Here is an 18,667-nt window from a genome sequence, read left to right as displayed (position 1 = left end):
GCACGTGGGCCAGGCGCGTGTGGACAACCGTCATTTAATATTAGGGGGTTGCGATTGACCACATCAGCAAAAAAGGGCCATTTTGCTACTGAAAAAATTTGTCCAGGGGGGTAATAGGACCCCCGCAAAGGTTCGGTGTGTAGTTGGCATTTTGGTCAAACGTTGGGGGGTATTTTGACTATTATCTCAATAAAATGGAGTGATTAGCTGAAGAAGATCCATTTAAGAGAGCTGGAGTTATCGAGGTATAAATTTAGAGTCTATTATTAATTTTTTGCCAAAAAGATAAACTTAATGTTAATGTTTTCTTTATTTTTAGAGGGCGCACCCTTACCTCATCCCTACAGTGCATGAGTTGGAGCAGAATTACATGAAAAATCTGCTGCCATATGATGATGAAAATAATGATCCAATTATTGATGAGTTGGAGCGTGAACTTGAAGGCGTGACTGTTTTGATTACACCAAAAAATTCCTCAAAGGCTTCTAGTAGGAAGGGGAAGGAGTCGATGGAGCATTTTGATGAGGACTATACTCAAGAGGCTGAGGATAATCATTCGGAAGATCTCGGTGGTAATTCAACCGCAAAAGATAATGTTGGTGTTGGGACATCTATGGGTCGTGCTGCACCAAGTGGGTAGGTGGAGCATGAGCAACTGAAGCAGCGTGTGGAGAAGATTAAGGAGTCTTTGAAGGTTCTTGTCGCTTATGTTGAGGGGGAAAGAATTAGAAAGAGCGAGAAGGCGAAGAAGAAAAAGAAGAAGGAGACTCTCAATGAAGCTGCTGATAAGGTTGTGGTTGATGTTGATCAGCCAATTGCTCGACATGTCGATGTGCCAAATGCTCAAGATCTCCCTGTTGCTATGTTTGCTACTGAAGTTGAGAAGGAGTCTGCTGCTGAAGTTGCGAATAAAAAGAATTCCCTGCTACTGAAGCCGAGATACCTGCTGCTGAAGGAGAGAAGGATAAAGAAGTCCCTGTTGCTGAAGTTGAGGTAGAAAAAGAAGTCCCCAATGATAAAGCTGACAATGAGAAAGAAGTCCCTAATGATGAAGCTAATGTTGAGTTTGACGTTGACAAAGTTGTGTCGACTGTTGTAGGCATGGTTTCATGAAATAACTTATAGGCATGCTCTGACATGATATAACATAAACATGGTTTCATATCAAATAGCTTGTAAAACATGGGTTTGAACAATATAGTTACATGATATACTTGCATGAAAACGTGTAAAGCATGTAGAGTGTTTTCTTGAAAATAACATGATAATTTATAACTTGCATGTAGGAACCCATGGAATACAAAGTATGGATTTTTCATGGATTACGGACTGATTCTCAATAATCATATGAAGCTATTAAGAACACAATGATAGAATAAGAGCAATTCATACATAATATAATCATGGATATGGACCTAGGGTTATCATGAGCATGGTAAAGAAGAAACCCTAGTTTTCGTAAGGATTCATACTCTATGGATTAAGAGGCGTGGGGAAGAATAATGATTTTCCCACACGTAGATAGTAACCCTATATACCTGGTAATGCTTCAAAACTTGAATTAAAGACTTGAACTTTGAAGAAGATTTCCAAAATCTTGAATCTTGAACCTTGAGATGGGTTTCTTGAAAACCCGAGGTTAGGAATGATGATTTCTTGTTTAGATTATAAGGATATATATTGAAATTGACTTGGAATGATTAGAATATGCTTACCTTGGTGTTCTTGATGATGGGAGAGAATAGAAGGTCGTTCTAGGGCTTGGGGGTATGAAGAATGAAGTGAAAAAGCCTTAAAACGAAGTTTTAAAATTGCTATCGGACCTATTTTACGCCCTATTTTACGGCCTGCAAAAGTTTTACGGACCTTAGATCCCACCGTAAATCAATTACAGTGATTTGGGATTTTTGGACTAGTTTTACTGCCCAAATCTAGGGCCCGTATAATTTTTACGGCCCGTAGATTCCACCGTAAATCGGCAGAATACTATTTTAGTAAAACGGTCATAACTTTTTGTACAGATGTCTGTTTGACCTCCATAATATACTGTTGGAAAGGTATTTCAAAGATCTACAACTTTCAAGAAGAAATTGTTTTTCCAAATTCCTTACATATTTTTCCATATACTCATTTTAATTGAGATATGGTGCAAATTCACTTGAAAACACGCTCCGTAGGGTAGCTTCCGACTTTCCTTTGCTCAAGGACTCTTCTCATGTCTTGATTGGGTTTTAAACACTATTTATACACTACTCAAATTGGGTTCATTATACCCCCTTCTTACGAGTCAAATCTTAGCCCGAATGCACGAGGTGTTATAATATCTCCCCTTTAGGATCATTCGTCCTCGAATGATGGGTCATGGTTAAGAAAATGGCTGGACATGGCTTGAATACATGAACATGAAAGAAACATGACATAAAACATAAGAGCTTGACATAGTTACGTGGGAACACGGTCATGGATCATAAGAACTGAATACGTGATTACATGTAAACATGCACGTGGGGAACATGAAACTGAGTAGCACCTACATGAATGAGAATCATGAAACATCTGTCCTCGATTTATGACCAGTGGTTAAGAATCGCTACTAACTCTGAAATCTACAAAATTTATGGCAGGACTTTCTTCATAATCCGGGCCCTCATGACATTTCTCAAACGCCTGCCAGTTAACTAAAGTACCAACACACAACTCATAGGGTATCTTAATACGCATGATGTGACATAACGTGATTACTGAATCTTGAATGTAGCTAACATAAATCTTGCTGGCTTGAACACACGGATAATGGCTGAATGATTACATGATTACTATACATGGGGTTTGGAAGAAAATCCGTAGGCACGAATGACGTAGTACCCGGAAATAGGCACGAACATGACATGATTACCTGGGGCGAGACGCGACGCGGGACATAAATACATGAAGACTGGATGACATGAATACATGAGTGCTAAACTGTCATGAGATACAAATACGTGTAAAAATAGATATCGTAACATGGGATCTGAATGTTGAAAACATGATTGTTACAACATGAGGGTTGAATGCTAAGTGCGGGTAGGATCTGAACACTTAGAGACTTGATCATAGATGTTCGTATGTCACCATGGTAATATGAGATAGGAGTATGACTTAAGCTTTGAATGTAAACGCAACTCAATGTGAATGCGACAGACCTGAGTCATATAATAAGAATATGATCCTAACATAGGTATTCATAAATCTCTAGCATAGGCATGACAAGAATACGTCGAATCTGAGTAGAATACTCCTGAGATAAGTACCACATGGTACATGAAAAGATATCTATTTGAATATACGAATGCACCTTTGTCACACCCTTAATCCGATAGGGTGTGATGGGCACCCGACCCTTACTTAGGGCCGAGCGAACTGTTATATCCCGTATTTTGAGTAACGGGCCAACTTGGGTGAATTGTGAGAAGTTAGGGACAAGACTATTCCGAGAGACCTTCGTTTGTTTTAAAGGCTTAAGTTGTGTATGGTTTTAATGTCATGAAAATGTTAAGGAAACACTTGGAGGAATTTTCCATTTTTAGTAAGTGTGCTATTTATGGAAAGTTTGAAAATTCAAAAAAAAAAAAAATAGGGGCAAGGTGGCCGGCCACTTAGTAGTGGGCCATGGCCACATGGATTTATTTTTGTGGGTTAATAAAAGATGACTTAGTCATCTTATGGTTCAATACAACACTTAGCAAATTCTAGAGAAATCAAGAAAACAAGGAGAAGAGGAAATAGAAGGGTATTCGGCCACCCCTAGAAATTTCAAGCCAAAGATTTAGCCATCAAAAAAATAAATCCTTCAAGCAAACTTGCTAATTCAAGGGTGCTAAGTAACGTGGAGTCGTTGTTTCGGGAAATAGGTTGCTCGTTTTCTCTATCTACCAACTTTGGACAAGTTAAGAAGTTGAGGAAGAAAGGTGAGTTTTAATCTTGTTTTATGTGTTATGAATGGTTTATATGTGTTGTAGTATGCTAAAATGGAAGAAATTCATGTTAGGAAGGAAATTGAAGTTGGGCCGTGTGAGGGGTAGTTGGCCGTGTGTGTGTGTAATGTGTTGTAAGCAATGTATTAATGTTAATTAGCATGTTTTGAATGTTGTGGTGTGAAGAAAAGAATGAAAATCATCCCTATGTGTAGAAGAGGTGTGGGCCGAATGGTCCCCTTTAGTGTAGTTGTGAATGAACTAATCGTCGTAGTATTTTCGTTATCGTCGTTATGGATTTGATAAGGAAAAATGCAAGTTTGATGACTCAAAATAATGCTATGTTGGTTATAGGATGATTTGGAAGGTTATGTGAATTTTATGTAATTTTTGTATTTATGAGGATTGTGTTGTTAATGTGTGAATTGTTAGTGTAGTTCATGAATTTGGAAGGAAAGAATGTAGATCATGTTGTTCTCGGGTTTGGAGGCCAATTCGGGTGAGTTGGGACAATGTTTGGGTTGTTTGAAATATTGTATGAATTGCTTAAAGTGTTCTTGAATATGGTTTGAATGGGTTCGAATTAGTAATTGAACGTATGAGCGTTAATGTTAATTTGATTATATGAGGTTAGTTGAATATATTGGAATGTCTCTAAGTATGTAGCAACATGTGTTTAGTGTTAGAATGTGTTGGGATTGGATATTAATGTCGGAATGCATTGTGAATTGACTATTGATGTTGTAGTTTGGTTGTTGGTTGGGTTGTTGTTGAAATTGGCCGAGTTGAAATCTCGGGGTTGGTGTATTTACAGGGGAAATGCTGCCGAAATTTCTGTAGAATCTAATGTTCGTTTGGAATTGAATGCCTAAATGCGTATGGCTAATGTTTATATACTTGGCGTTATGTAGATCTTGGAGTTACCAAGAGTTGAGGCTTGACTTGTCTTGCGAGCGGAAGAGGTATGTAAGGCGTTACTTTTCCTTCTTTGGCATGTCTTAGTACTACTAGGCTATGACCCGAGCCTCGGGGTTATTCTACTCTTAAAATCCGAGCTTATATGCGTACTTTATTCGATCCTAAAAACCTTCCTTAATGTATTCAAATTAAGTTTTCTTGTATTTTCAAATGATGAATTTTTGAAAGACTTAAAAGAATTTTGACTACAAAAGGGTTTGAACTTCAAACGTCCGTAACTTTTGCATACGAGCTCGGAACGCCCAAAACATAATATGTAAGTTCATAAGGCATAACTTTCCCTAATCCTCGTAGTCGGGCTCGGACGGGGGTCGGCACCCGTCCGTGGGGCCCGCGGCTTTTCTATGCCACCTTTAATGATTTTCGAAAAAATTTAATGTTGTTTCACTTTGACTTCCGCGTATGGGTTTCTTACTTACTTAATGAGTGATGATTATGATTTTTATGCATATGGTTGCTCACGACTCCGCTCGTGCTTATGGTTATTGCCTCGTTCACCGGATCCGGGCCGGTTATATTTCGTGCGCATTATGATATAAATTCCGGTGTGATGTTGTGTTACGGTTTCCCGAGCTCCTCGCTAGAGGGGGGTCCGTTTATATTTGGTGTTATCGTGTATGGTGTTATGGTTGGCTATGATGTGTTACGGGGATATGTCGGGTTACGGAGATATGAAACTTTCGGCGTGATCTTCGTGGTATGGCGCCATCGACGAATGCGGGCGACCATCGTTCTAAGAGCCTTTGCATGATTTTAATTTTTGACAAATATTTTGATATTTTGTAAATCATAATTATTTTTGGTTTGTTATTATGTTTCGTAATCTGCGTTTACATACTTAGTACCTATTTAAATCGACCCCCACTTTCTTCGGGGTCGCGTTTCATGTCTGCAGTACCGACGCTCGGTTTGAGGATCCACCCGCCTAGGCCATCTATTAAATTTTTACGGGAGTGCTCCTTCTTCCGGAGCTCATATATTTTGGTATATATACTTTTCTGATGCACATGTATATATTTATTCAGGGGTACGATGGGGCCCTGTCCCGTCACATGATTTCGTTACTCTGTTTAGAGGTCTGTGGACATGTCTGTGGGTGTAGCTATGTCTGTACAGTTATGTATATGTGTGATATATGTTTGGGCGATTTTACCCGCCGTGGCAGCCTTGTTGGCTATTTTGATATGATATGTACATTTCGACAGCCTAGCCGGCTCTCCGACATATGTTGACTATTTTGTGATAATCTGTTGGCTATTCTGCGCTAATCTGAGATCATTTGTGATTATTTATATTTATGCAAGTTAGTATGTTAATTCTGATTATCAGGAGCGTATGAGTGTCCAATTCGGACACTAGTCGCGGCCTACGGGGTTGGGTCGTGACAGTGTGATGGGCACCCGACACCGCATTCGGAGCCGAGCGAACCCGCTATCTCTTATTACCTATCTAATCTCTTTAGATTCTTAAATCAATTGAAGGTAAAATACATAGTAAAATTTTCAAAATCTTTTCGTCGTTTCTCAAATTAAACACGGTCGTAAACATAAGGACTCGTAACATAATGTATAATAAAAATACATCAAGTAGTGGAACCCTTTTTAAAGACATCGCTCTAGACCCACGACTGCGTACGCAAAGTCTCTAACCGAACATGACATCATAGCATAGGACTCTTGACCCGGCAACTCTCAGGCAAATGGAGATGCCAACTCCGCGGAACATCTTCTATAATGGCTCGACATCACGGGTGTACACACGCGGCATGAAACGCGACCCCCAGAAGAAGAGGGGTCGGTACGAGCATTTATGCGAGTATGTAAGGCGTAAAATGATAACATAATAAAATAGACGGGGACATGAACAGCGTATAATAAGAAGATATGGGAAATAAGGGAAAAAAGGATTTGATTGTGTATTGCGTTGCCTCTCGAGGCGGAATTATGCATGCTCACCTTTACCTTTATATATATATGCATCCATAACCTGTCTGAATTACATAATATCATCAGCCCGCGTCCGGGCCTCCCGCGTCCGGGGTAAATATCTCTTGCAGCGCCACTAGTGGGGATCGTGCCCGGCCAAATAGGCCAGTGTAATCATATGCCGCCCACTACGCTTACCGTAGTGGTGGTCGTGCCCGGCCCTCTAGGCCAGTGTAGTCATGTGCCGCCCACTACGCTTACCGTAGTGGTGGTCGTGCCCGGCCCTCTAGGCCAGTGTAACATCCATCATAAGCATGCATTGGAGCCCAATCAAAAGCTATAACTTTATCGGAGTGACGTAAGGTCGGAAACCTCCGATTGCATTATGGAGTAATCATCATGACTTTGTCTCACCCTGAAGGGACTATTAATATAAGGCGAGACTATCGATGAGAGTAACATTGTGAGGAAACATAAAACGAGGATCATAAGACATCGTTCGTATAATTGGAATCTTTAAATTAGTCGTTATCCAAAAATAGCTTAACATTTCATATCGTCGTATTCATGGTAAGAACATATCCTTGACATATTCGTCATAGACATTTTCTCATATCTGGCATCATCATTGTCATCATAAAATCATAGTCGTTGTTTAGGTCATAAAAACTTTCAAAATCGTAAAACTTGGATTTTGGAGAAAAATGAATATTTTGGAAAACATTTGTGAACTTTTAGGAAGGAAATCATATTTTAAAACCATTACTTCTAGCCTTTGAAAATGAAATCGTTATGGAAACGTTTAACACATCTCACATATGAATCATGCCATAGAAAGAGAAGGGACGAGCCTTAACATACACACACGCCGCGCCTTAGTAGTTGTTTATTCGTCCAAACTTGTTAGTCTACATTCAAGAGAGTTGACATAATCGTTAGCTTCATTACCATGCACTTGTCTTAACCCTTCAAATGCATCTACTTGTTATCTGCCGAAATTTCGGCAGCATCTCCTCTGTAATTACACCATCCCCGAGAATCTACTCGGCCAATTTTAATCAACAACAATCCGGGAATTCAACCCGGCCAAACTATCAACAACATCAACAACTATTCTAGCAACAATTCAATTCAATTCAATTCACATATCCTTCCATCAACTCAAACAACATACTACTTTATCCGAAACCTTTAATTTCAACAACAACCATATATTTCATTATCATGCACATTCGTTGGCTTCAACAACAACTTTCATTTTACGTCACATATTCCATAACAACAACAACTAGAATGTCAATTTACATCAATTTACCATAGCTTACAATCTTCCTACCTATGTCTCACTTCAAATCATTAGATTTTCATTCAACATCATGGAATTCACTACAACAACAACTAAAATACTAAATAGAATCAAGTACCATAACTTGCTAACCACTTTCACATTAGAAGCCACCACAACTACAAACATAATTTTTCCATGAATCTTCCATCTTTACACATCACAACAACAACACAATATGCTATATAAAATTCATTCATTCTTTCCCATGCAATACAACACAACACATCACAACACAACACCTTACATAAAATTGGTCCATTCTCTCTACACTACATCACACATGCCTGACCCAACCCTTGTAACACACACATTTCATGAACTTCTTCCATTTCTTGGCATCACGATAACAAGAAACATACTATAAAATTAACTCAACATCTTTACACACTATAATACACACATATTCGGCCATACCACAAATGTCCATGCTTCATGAATTTCATTCATTTCTTCACTCTACAATACTTCACGATGTCTCATAGGCCATCCGTAACATATGAAAGAGAGTGTTAGACCTTACCTTTTCCTCTTAATTCTTCAACTTCCCCACCTAGCTAAGGTTATGAACTCGCAGAATAGGTGTTTCTCTTGCTCCAACAAGTACTTCACTTTGCTAAGGAGGACCTTCCAATTAGTAGGAAAATAATTTTTGAATTTTTTTCTCAAGGTTCTCTTTTTCTTCAAGCTTGGCCGAATGCCTACTATATTTCCTCTTTTTCTTGTTTTCTTTCTTTCTTTTCTTCAATTGTCTTCAACTAAAAGATGACCTCTCTCTCATATAAATATATATCTAGACTTTTCAAGCATGTGAAAGGCACATGCTCCTTTTTCTTCATTTCTTTCCTTTCTTTCTTTTTTTTTTTCTAGAGTTTTCTTCCATTTTCTTGACTTTTCTCAAAACTAACTTAAAAGAAGACTAAGTAGCTTCTTGTATAAGCTTTAGTCCACACACTTACACATATATACAATTAGTCCCCATGAAAATTGTAGGCATATACTTAGGTACCACACGGCCAAGCCCTTTAAGAATCTCCAAAATTTTTGTAAATTCCCTATTTGCCCCTGAACTTCCACATTATTTCCATGAACCATTTTGTGAATTTCCTTTTTGCCCTTAGCCTTTCCCAACATTTCCGTACTAATAATACTCGTAAACAATATCCATAACCCACTTACACATTAAATTCGTTGGGAAAATAGTCTTACTTTCTAACATTCCACGACTATCTCGAAATGTCCGAACATACAAAGTACGGGCTATAACACTAGGGCCCGTGCTGAGCCTGTACCGGATATTGTGCCCCCGACAGCCAGTTCGGCTACACCATCAGTATCAGAGGGGCTTGGAGCAGCGACAGCTGCAGGTCTGGGGGCGGCTCCACCGCCAGCTCCCGAGGTTCGAGTACCTGCACCTCCAGCTCCCCAGCCAGGGGCGGAGGATGGGACCCTGCGAGAGGCAGTCCAGTTGTTGACTCGGTTGGTAGCAGGACAGGTCCAGAGACATGGAGTAGGGGATGATCGCGCAGACAGGCGCGATAGTCAGAGGGCCCGTGATTTTCTGCTTTGTGGCCCACCAGAGTTTTCGGGTCAAAGCCGCGGAGGACCCTCGTGAGTTCATCCGGCGGACGCGGCGCACCCGCGATTGATTAGTGCTTCGAGAAAGAGTCGGTTGATATGGCATCTATCGGTTGCATGATGTAGCGGCAAGCGGTACGAGTCCCGAATGTTGTCCGAAGGTGAGGTGCCCTCGACCCATATGGAGCGAGTTTACGAGGCCTTCTGGCCCATTTTCCCTCCGGAGATGAGGCGGGCCGGGGGTAGATAGATTTTGTTGAAGCGAGAGGGCGGAAGTGTCGGGGAGTACGATCTGGAGTTTGATTCTCGGCCGGATATGTGCCCGCTTATGTTCGTGATACGACCGACGGATGCATCGGTATGTGATAGGGGCGGATGATTACTTGATTGATAGCGTACGGTGATGGCGGCCCCGACGGGGATGGATATCGCCGTATACGGCCCACGCCCGGGGTATGGAGGGGGGCCGGGGGCGTCGGCCGGACGGGGATTATGACCGGGAGCCGGCCCAAGAGGGCCGGATCCGCGACATATTGCGGGGAGTCTCGGCGGCGGCCTCGGCGGGCGGGCGATACCCTCGGCCCGGCGCGAGACTACACCCCCCCCCACACGGTTTGTCGGTTGAAGCCCGAGATGGTGCGGGGTACTTAGGCGGGGGCGAGTTCCAAGGCTCGGGCTCACGGTACGGACGGAGATTCTAGCCGCCGGAGGCCACCCTCCCCCGATGTCCTCGCGCGGGGACGCCACTCGGGGGTGTTGTCGTGCCACGGGTGCCTTGCTTTTGTGGCCGGCGGGGCCACTATATGAGAGATTGTCCACTCGGGGGCGGTGCGGGGGGGAGCGACTCGGCCCTGCGGGTCGGTTGCCGGTTCGTCTTCCCCTTCTGTATCCATGTGCCCGATGGGGCGGGGCACGCCGACTCCGAGCCGTGGCAGAGGCCGTGGCGGAGCCCCCAGTTCTGGCGGTCCATCGAATCGCCTATATGTGTTGGCCCGTGGACAGGATCAGGAGGCGCCATCAGATGCGGGTACAGGTAATTTGGATTCTTTAATTGGTTATGTTGATTGATGTATGAACTGTTTGTGATTACTGTAAAAGAAACTCCCCCCCTAAATGCTTATAAGATCCTGTAAGGCTAATTTAACATTCGAGGACGAATGTTCTAAAGGAGGGAAGGATGTTATATCTCGTATTTTATGCATTGGAACAATCCGGATTAATTATGATAAGTTAAGGACAAATCCATTCCGGGATGCAAAGTCGGGATTTTTGGATCTTCAATTTTATTTTGAGTCATGAGTTGTGCATGAATTTGTTGCATGGGACAATTAGGAAAATTTGGGACCAAAAATGGAATTAATGGAACTTGAAAATCATGCAAGAATAGGCCATGTTGGCCGTGTATGGTGGGAGATGGCCCACACAATTTGTGGACAATTTTAATTGGTCCAACATATGTGTGGGCCATGGACACATGTATGGATCACCTAAGTGCTTAAAAGATGACTTCTAAGTCATCTATGCTCATTTCTATACTTAGAGAAAAACACAAGAAGTTGAAGAACAAAGCTAGCAACCATTCGGCCAAGACAAGGAGAAAACCAAGTCCAAATTGAGCCATCCCAAAATTATTTCTTTGATGCAAACCCACTATTTTGAGGCCCCTAAGTAGCGTGGAAGTGTTGTTCGGGTCATCCAACCATTCGTTGTATCAATTGCAAACCCTATCTTATTTGTGAGGTGGAAGAAGAAAGGTAAGAATCAATCATGTTTTATGTGTTATAAAGGTTGTATGCATGTTGTAGTATTCTAAAATGGATGAAAATCATGAAATATGGCATGTTGGAATGAAGGTTGTGTGTGTAGTATATGGCCGTGTAAGGTGTGTGTGTGTTGTGTTGTGTTGAAACCATGAATTAATGCCTAGTTAGCATGTTGTGATTATTGTAGAGTGGAGAAATGAATGAGAATCATAAGTATATGCATGTTGGTATGTTGGCCGAAAATGGGTCATATTATATGACAATGAACGCATTAATGTTGCTTATCGTTTAGTTGTTGTCGTTATGAATTCTATGTCGACGATAATAGTTTAATGACTCAAATTGATATCGTAAGTGTTGTGGGCTGAATTGAAGGCTATTGTACATTCGATGTAATTTGTATAACTATGAGAATGGCATTGTTGGAATGTGAATTGTTGATACAAATCATGATTCGGAAATGAGGAATGGGATATAGTGAGGTTCTCGGGTTTGGGGACAGTTTTCGGGCAAATTGGAGCCTTGTTGGATTGTTGGAAATATTGTATGAATTGTTTAAAATGTTGTCGAATGTTGTTGGTATGGGTTTGGATTAGTATATGAATGTATAAGCGTTGATGTTGGCTTGAATGTGGCCGTTGAATCGAATATATCAAATGTTGTCGAATGATGTAAAGAGAGTTATTAATGTTATATTGCCTTTCGGATTCATTATTGATGTTGCTAGGTTGGTTGTTGTTGTTGTTGTTGATGATTTGGCTTGGTTAAATTCTCGGGGTTGGTCTATTTACAGGGGAAATGCTGCCCAAATTTCTGTAGAATTAAGGGATAATTTGGAATTAAATGCCTAAATGGCTATAGCTAATATTTGATATCCGTTGACGCATATGTAGACCTTGGGGAGCCCGAGGCGTAGGTTGACGTTAGCTTGAGTTTGGAGTAGCTTGGAGAGCGTTGAGGTATGTAAAGCTCCATTCTTTCTTCTTTGGCATGCCTTAGTTACAAATAGGCTATGACACGAGCCTCGAGGAAATTCTATTCTCGCAATCCGAGCATGTTTATGACTTTTATTCGTTCTTGGAAATTAGTATGTTGATATGATGAAATATTGGCCTTTATGCCTTTGAAATAATTGATTTTAAACTTTTGCATAAAAAGTTTGGTTTTAAAAGTTAAATAACTACGAACGCCGTATCTTTCACGAAAGGCTCGGATTGCCTCGATATGCTCGTAGGTGATTGTATGGCATATGATAAGTATGTTTTTCATAGGCGGGCCCGACTCGGGTCGACACCCATCCCGTGGGGCCCGCGACTCTTTCTTTTATAATCACGACGACTTTTGAAAGAATTCGATTTGGTTTTATTCCGATTTCAAGTACGATCGGGTTACTTATCTTTCGAGTTTTCATAATGGTTCGATAAGAAATTTGATGACTATGGCTTCGTAGGCGGGCCGGATTGGGTTGACGCTCGAAGTGGATCCCCAATCTTGTATGATTACGATGGCTCTTTGAAAAGAACTTAATATGACTACCTTTCGACCCCAGAGTATGATTATATAATTGTACGTTGAGTCGAAATAATGATTCGTATACCTATGATTAGGTATGTGACTATGGATTCTGAAGATTGGTCTGAAATGTTCCCGAGTGATATTCAGAGGAAATTTGATTTGGCTATTGTCTTGGTTTGGATATAATAGTTCGCTTTGGTTATTCCATTGGGTTAGTTATAATGACTTGTATGCTTAGTTATGTGATATTGCCGGGGTATTTGCCGCGGTATGTTATGTTATGTGATATACCTTTGGGTATTTGGCCGCGGTATGTTATGTTGTGATATTGCCAGTTGGGTATTTGACGGTATGTTCTGTGATATTGCCGCTGGTATTTGGCCGCGGTATGTTATGTGATGTGATAGTGCCGCTGGATTTTGACCGCGGTATGTGGTGTGATACTGAGTCCTATGCATAATTTGTTTTCTTGAGAAAAATATTATAACAAGTAAACATTTTGGTATTTTTGGATATGTACTTACTTTTTGTACTTCCGCTTCGATTATGACTCAGATTTGATTATTGTATATTTCTGCTTTGCATACTCAGTACATATTCGTACTTGACCCCCTTTCTTCGAATTTTGCGTTTCATGCCGCGGTACGGACGTACGGTTCGACGATCGCCGGTCTAGGACACCCGTTACGCGATTGGAGTGCTCCCTTTATTTCGGAGCCCACATCTTGGTATATATACTCGTCCGTTGTATATGTATGAGTTTGTTCGGGGTACGGCGGGGCCACAATCCCGTCATATGATTACGGTAGTCTGTCAAGGCACGTAGACGTATATGTGGGTTAGGCCTATCCTGTACAGGTGTGTTGGTATGTTATATGTTCTGGGCGATCCTATTCGCCGTGATAGCCTTGCCGGCTTCTGATATATATATATATATGTTTGTGTTTGAGATGTGTTTGAGACAGCGCCTGATATTTGTATACGCGTAAGCCATCTGTTTGTGATTCAGATTTAATGAATATGTCTGGGTGCCCAGCTCGGGCACTAGTCACGGCCTACGGGGTTGGGTCGTGACACAGTGTCCCAAATCAGAAATAGTGTACGAATAACTCATATCGTGCACAGATAATATATATACAAAATGGTGGAACGTCGCCCCCGAAGCTGTCACAAACGTACAGATATACATGTCGTTATCATAGTCCAACAAATAATATCACAAATTAGCCGATAAGGCTATCATAGTAAAGGGGGACGTCCAAATCACAAATTACACAGACACTAGAACAGTGAATACCCATAACCCACACATATATGTCTACGGACCTCTAACGGTCATAACGAGAATCATATGACGGGACGGGGGCCTGCCCGTACCCGTGGATACATATACATATGCATAATAACGAGAATCTGAATCAAGTGCGGGCTCCGGAACAAGGGAGCGCTCAAGTCGGTGAGAACGGGAACCACTAGTGGTGGATTATCAAATGAGTATCTGTACTGCTTGCGGCATGAAACGCGACCCCAGAAGAAAGGGGTCGGTACGGAATATGCGAGTATGCAAAGCATGAAATATAGTGAACGAGGATCATAGGCAAAACCGGAGAAGTACGGAAAGTAAATGCAATATTCAAAATATCAAAATGCTTACTTATAAAAATACAAATCATGCATAGGGCTCTTAGAACGGTGGTCGCCGCATGTCGTTGGCGCAACGCCACTGACATCACACAGAAGGTTTCATATCTCCGTATCCCCGTCACATATCATAACACATCATAATAACTGCAACAGCATAACACCAAACGGAACCGGCCCTCTAGCGAGGAGCTCGGTGCACAAGTAACACAACATCACACGCGGAATATAACATAGTACGCACGATACATAACCGGCCGGGATCGGTGAACGAGGTAATAACCATAAGCACGAGCGGAGTCGTGAGTAACCATATGCATAAAATCATAGTCATAACTCATTAAATAAGTAAGAAATCCATATGCGGAAGTCAAAGTGAAAATAGTGGTAAGTCTTTCCCGAAGGTCATTAAGGATAAGCATAGAAAAGCCGCGGGCCCCACGGACGGGTGCCAATCCCATCCGAGCCCGACTACGAGAGCTGGGGGAATGTTATGTCTCATGAAGTTACCTATTAGGTTTCGGGGCGATCCGAGCTCGTCTGCAAAAGTTACGAGCGTTTGAAGTTCGGGACCTTTTAGTAGCAAATTTTTTTTATAAGACTTTTGAAATTCAATCATTTGAAAACATAAGAACCTTAGTTCAGTTACATTAAGGGGTAAGTCTTTAAGAATGAATAAGGTACATATCTAAGCTCGGATCCTAAGAGTGGAATTACCCCAAGGCTCGGGTCATAGCCTAGTTAGCACTAAGACATGCCAAAGAAGAGAAGGTTAAGCTTTACATACCTCGTCCGCTCTCAAGCTAAGTCAAGCCCGAGAATTCAACTCGGCCAAATTCAACAACACCCCGAGAATTCAACTCGGCCAAATTCAACAACAACCAAACCAACAACCAAGCTACGACATCAATAATCAATTCAAAGTGCATTTCAACATCAATAACCCTTTTCTACATAATTCGACAACATTTCATTTTCGTTCAAACTAACCGTATACAATCGAACCAATACCAATACACACGCATTCAAGTGCTAATACAAAACCATTCAAACAAGATTCACGAACATCTCAACCAATCCGGAAAGTGTTCAAGCAGCCTTAATATACTACATAGCCCAAAGTCTTCCAAATTCAATCAAAACTACAACAATACATTTCTTCCTTCCAAATTCATAAATTACACCAACATTCCACACATTAGCAACATCAACCACAATAATACAAAAACTATATTAAAAATTACACTATTTCTTCCAACGACCTACAAACAATTCAACCTGTTTAAATCATTAAACCATCATTTTCATTATGGAACGTACGACAACAACTAAAACATGCTAAATAAAATTAATTCTTCATTCCTACACCATACACATACACGGCCACCATGACCACTTCCATATTTCCATGAATTTCATCCATTTTCACTTACTACAACATGCACAACCCTTCATAACACACAAAAGAGTTAAAACTTACCTTCCTCACTTAGTTCTCCAACATGACTTGAGTTGAGAATTGCATGAACAAAGGGCTTGGCTTGCCCTAACAATTATTCCATGTTGTTTAGCACCTTTAAATTAGTAGAAAAACTAGAAGAATAAATTTTTTTGATGAAGATTTTTAATCTTCTTTTTCCCCTCCACCTTGGCCGAATATGGCCTTAATTCATTTCTCTATGTTTCTTCAATTTTCTAGAGAATGAAATGTGAAGAAGATGACTTAATTGTATGCTTTTAATACCATTACATAAGTTGCACAAGTGGCCACATGGCCCACATGCTATGGCCGGCCACCTTAGGCCCCCTCGGGAATGATTTTTTGTCACTTCTAGTCACAACAATTGTAAAATGATCACATGCACACTCCATAGTTTGACTAGTCAAATTTGGCCAACCAAGGTGGGGCCCACAGAAGTCGTGTGCATAGCCACGTCACCCTTTTTATTTCCTGAACATTGAATTTTCAACTCTTCACTTTTGGCCCCAAATTTCATGAAATATTAGTTTTCATAATTTCACTTTTAACCCTAAATTTTCCTTAATATTCCATTCCAACAAAATAACAAGCAACTTACGCCTTAAGATAAAATCGATGGTCAAAATCTCAACCTCGCATCCCGGACTAGTCTTGTCCTTAACTTTTCACGGTTAACTCGGAATATCCTAATGTACAAAAATGCGGGATATAACTTTTGCGTGGCGGCAAAACCTTATTCGAAGAAATTCGGTGCGGAATATGTCTTGAGTATATAAAGCATGAAATACAGAAAACGGGGTCATATTTGGGTAAATCGGAAAATGACATAATGACAAGAATACCAAAATACTTGCATTTGAAATATAAATCATGCATAAGAAATACAGAAAACAAGTATAATAACGAGAATGCCAAAATGCTTATAATAAATACAAATGTGGAGTATATTAGTAGTAGAAAACATGTCAAGCCCATTATGGGGCTCGGTGAACATAGTCGCTAACCCGTCATTGGCGCCACAACACATCATACTTTGGAACCCAATATAACTCCATAACACGTCGCCTTTCAACAACACGTCGTACTTCGTATCCACCGTCATACTTTGTATCACGTGTACTTCTATCCATCATACTTCGTAACACATCATACTTAGTAACCGCTGCTCGTATCCACGTCATACTTCGTAACACATCATACTTCGTATCATCATGCATAGTATCACATGTAACGTGTCCGAATATACAATGAGGACTCGGTGAAAGATGTAATAACAGAATGCATAAATAGAGTAATGAGTAATCATATGCATATAAATCATGTTTTGTGACTCGATAGGTAAGTAAGTAATCAACGCTCGAAGGTTAAGATGATAGTCATGTTAAGTTCTTGCAAAATGTCATTAGGACGATATAAGGAAGGTCTCGGAGATCATAGACATGTTTCAAACCAATCCGAGCCCGCTTGTGAAAGTTACGGACATAATTCGTTATAGACCCTCTACGAACATATCAAAGCTGATCCAGCCCATTTATGAAAGTTAGGGACATTATTCAACATGGAATCCTTTGGGAGACAAAGAACTCTTTATGCAACATTTACTATTCAATCATACAAAAGACACAAGGACCATAGTTCGACTATATTAAGAGTGCTAACATCAAGAAGTGAATAAGAATCGTAGACATGCTCTGGGATTTTATGAATCGCAGTTACCCCAAGGCTCGTATCATATCTTACTTACACATCTAAGACATGCCAAAATAAAGAAAGGTTGGAACTTACATACCTGTTCCACCTCTTATTGGCTACGCTTATTCGTCCGAGCTCGTAAGTCTACATTTACAAGGATTGACACTAACGTTAGCTCTTTTATCGCATACTTACTCCAAGTTTCAAATCAAACTATTCCATATTTGCCGAAAATCCGCAACACAATCTCCCGTTTATATGCCTAGCCCAAATTCTCAATTCAACAACCAACAACAACAACAATAATACCAACATCAACAACACTATTATTCATACCAACATATTCCATAAATATCCCACACGACGTTTTTCAACATACAACAACAATATGCACTTTCTTCCATCCCGATCAAGGAGTATAATCTCATCAATACGCCAATAATGTTAGATACCATTTTTATATACGTAAATCAGTCCATCCACACGGCCACAACACGTTCAAAACAGCCCATAAACACAACAACTACAATACAACACTCTATGACCTTTTCTCCATAACTAGTTTCATTTTTAAGGCTTGCTTCATCTTCAAATAAACTCCAAAAAAAAGATGGGATAAATAACATACCTTATACTTGAAGAAACTCAGCCACATCAACTTTCTCCAACGCCAAGCTTAAGTAGAAGCAAGAACAACTACCTTTCACGGACTAGTTTGGCGTAATCTTGTTAAATTCTTGATTTATCGGACTATAATATTTGGGAGATGTTTTGAGAGGCTTCTAGGAATCTTT

The sequence above is a fragment of the Lycium ferocissimum genome, unplaced genomic scaffold, assembly GCF_029784015.1.
Source record: "Lycium ferocissimum isolate CSIRO_LF1 unplaced genomic scaffold, AGI_CSIRO_Lferr_CH_V1 ctg2382, whole genome shotgun sequence".
Taxonomy (NCBI): Eukaryota; Viridiplantae; Streptophyta; class Magnoliopsida; order Solanales; family Solanaceae; genus Lycium; species Lycium ferocissimum.
Note: the sequence above shows the minus strand (reverse complement) of the source record.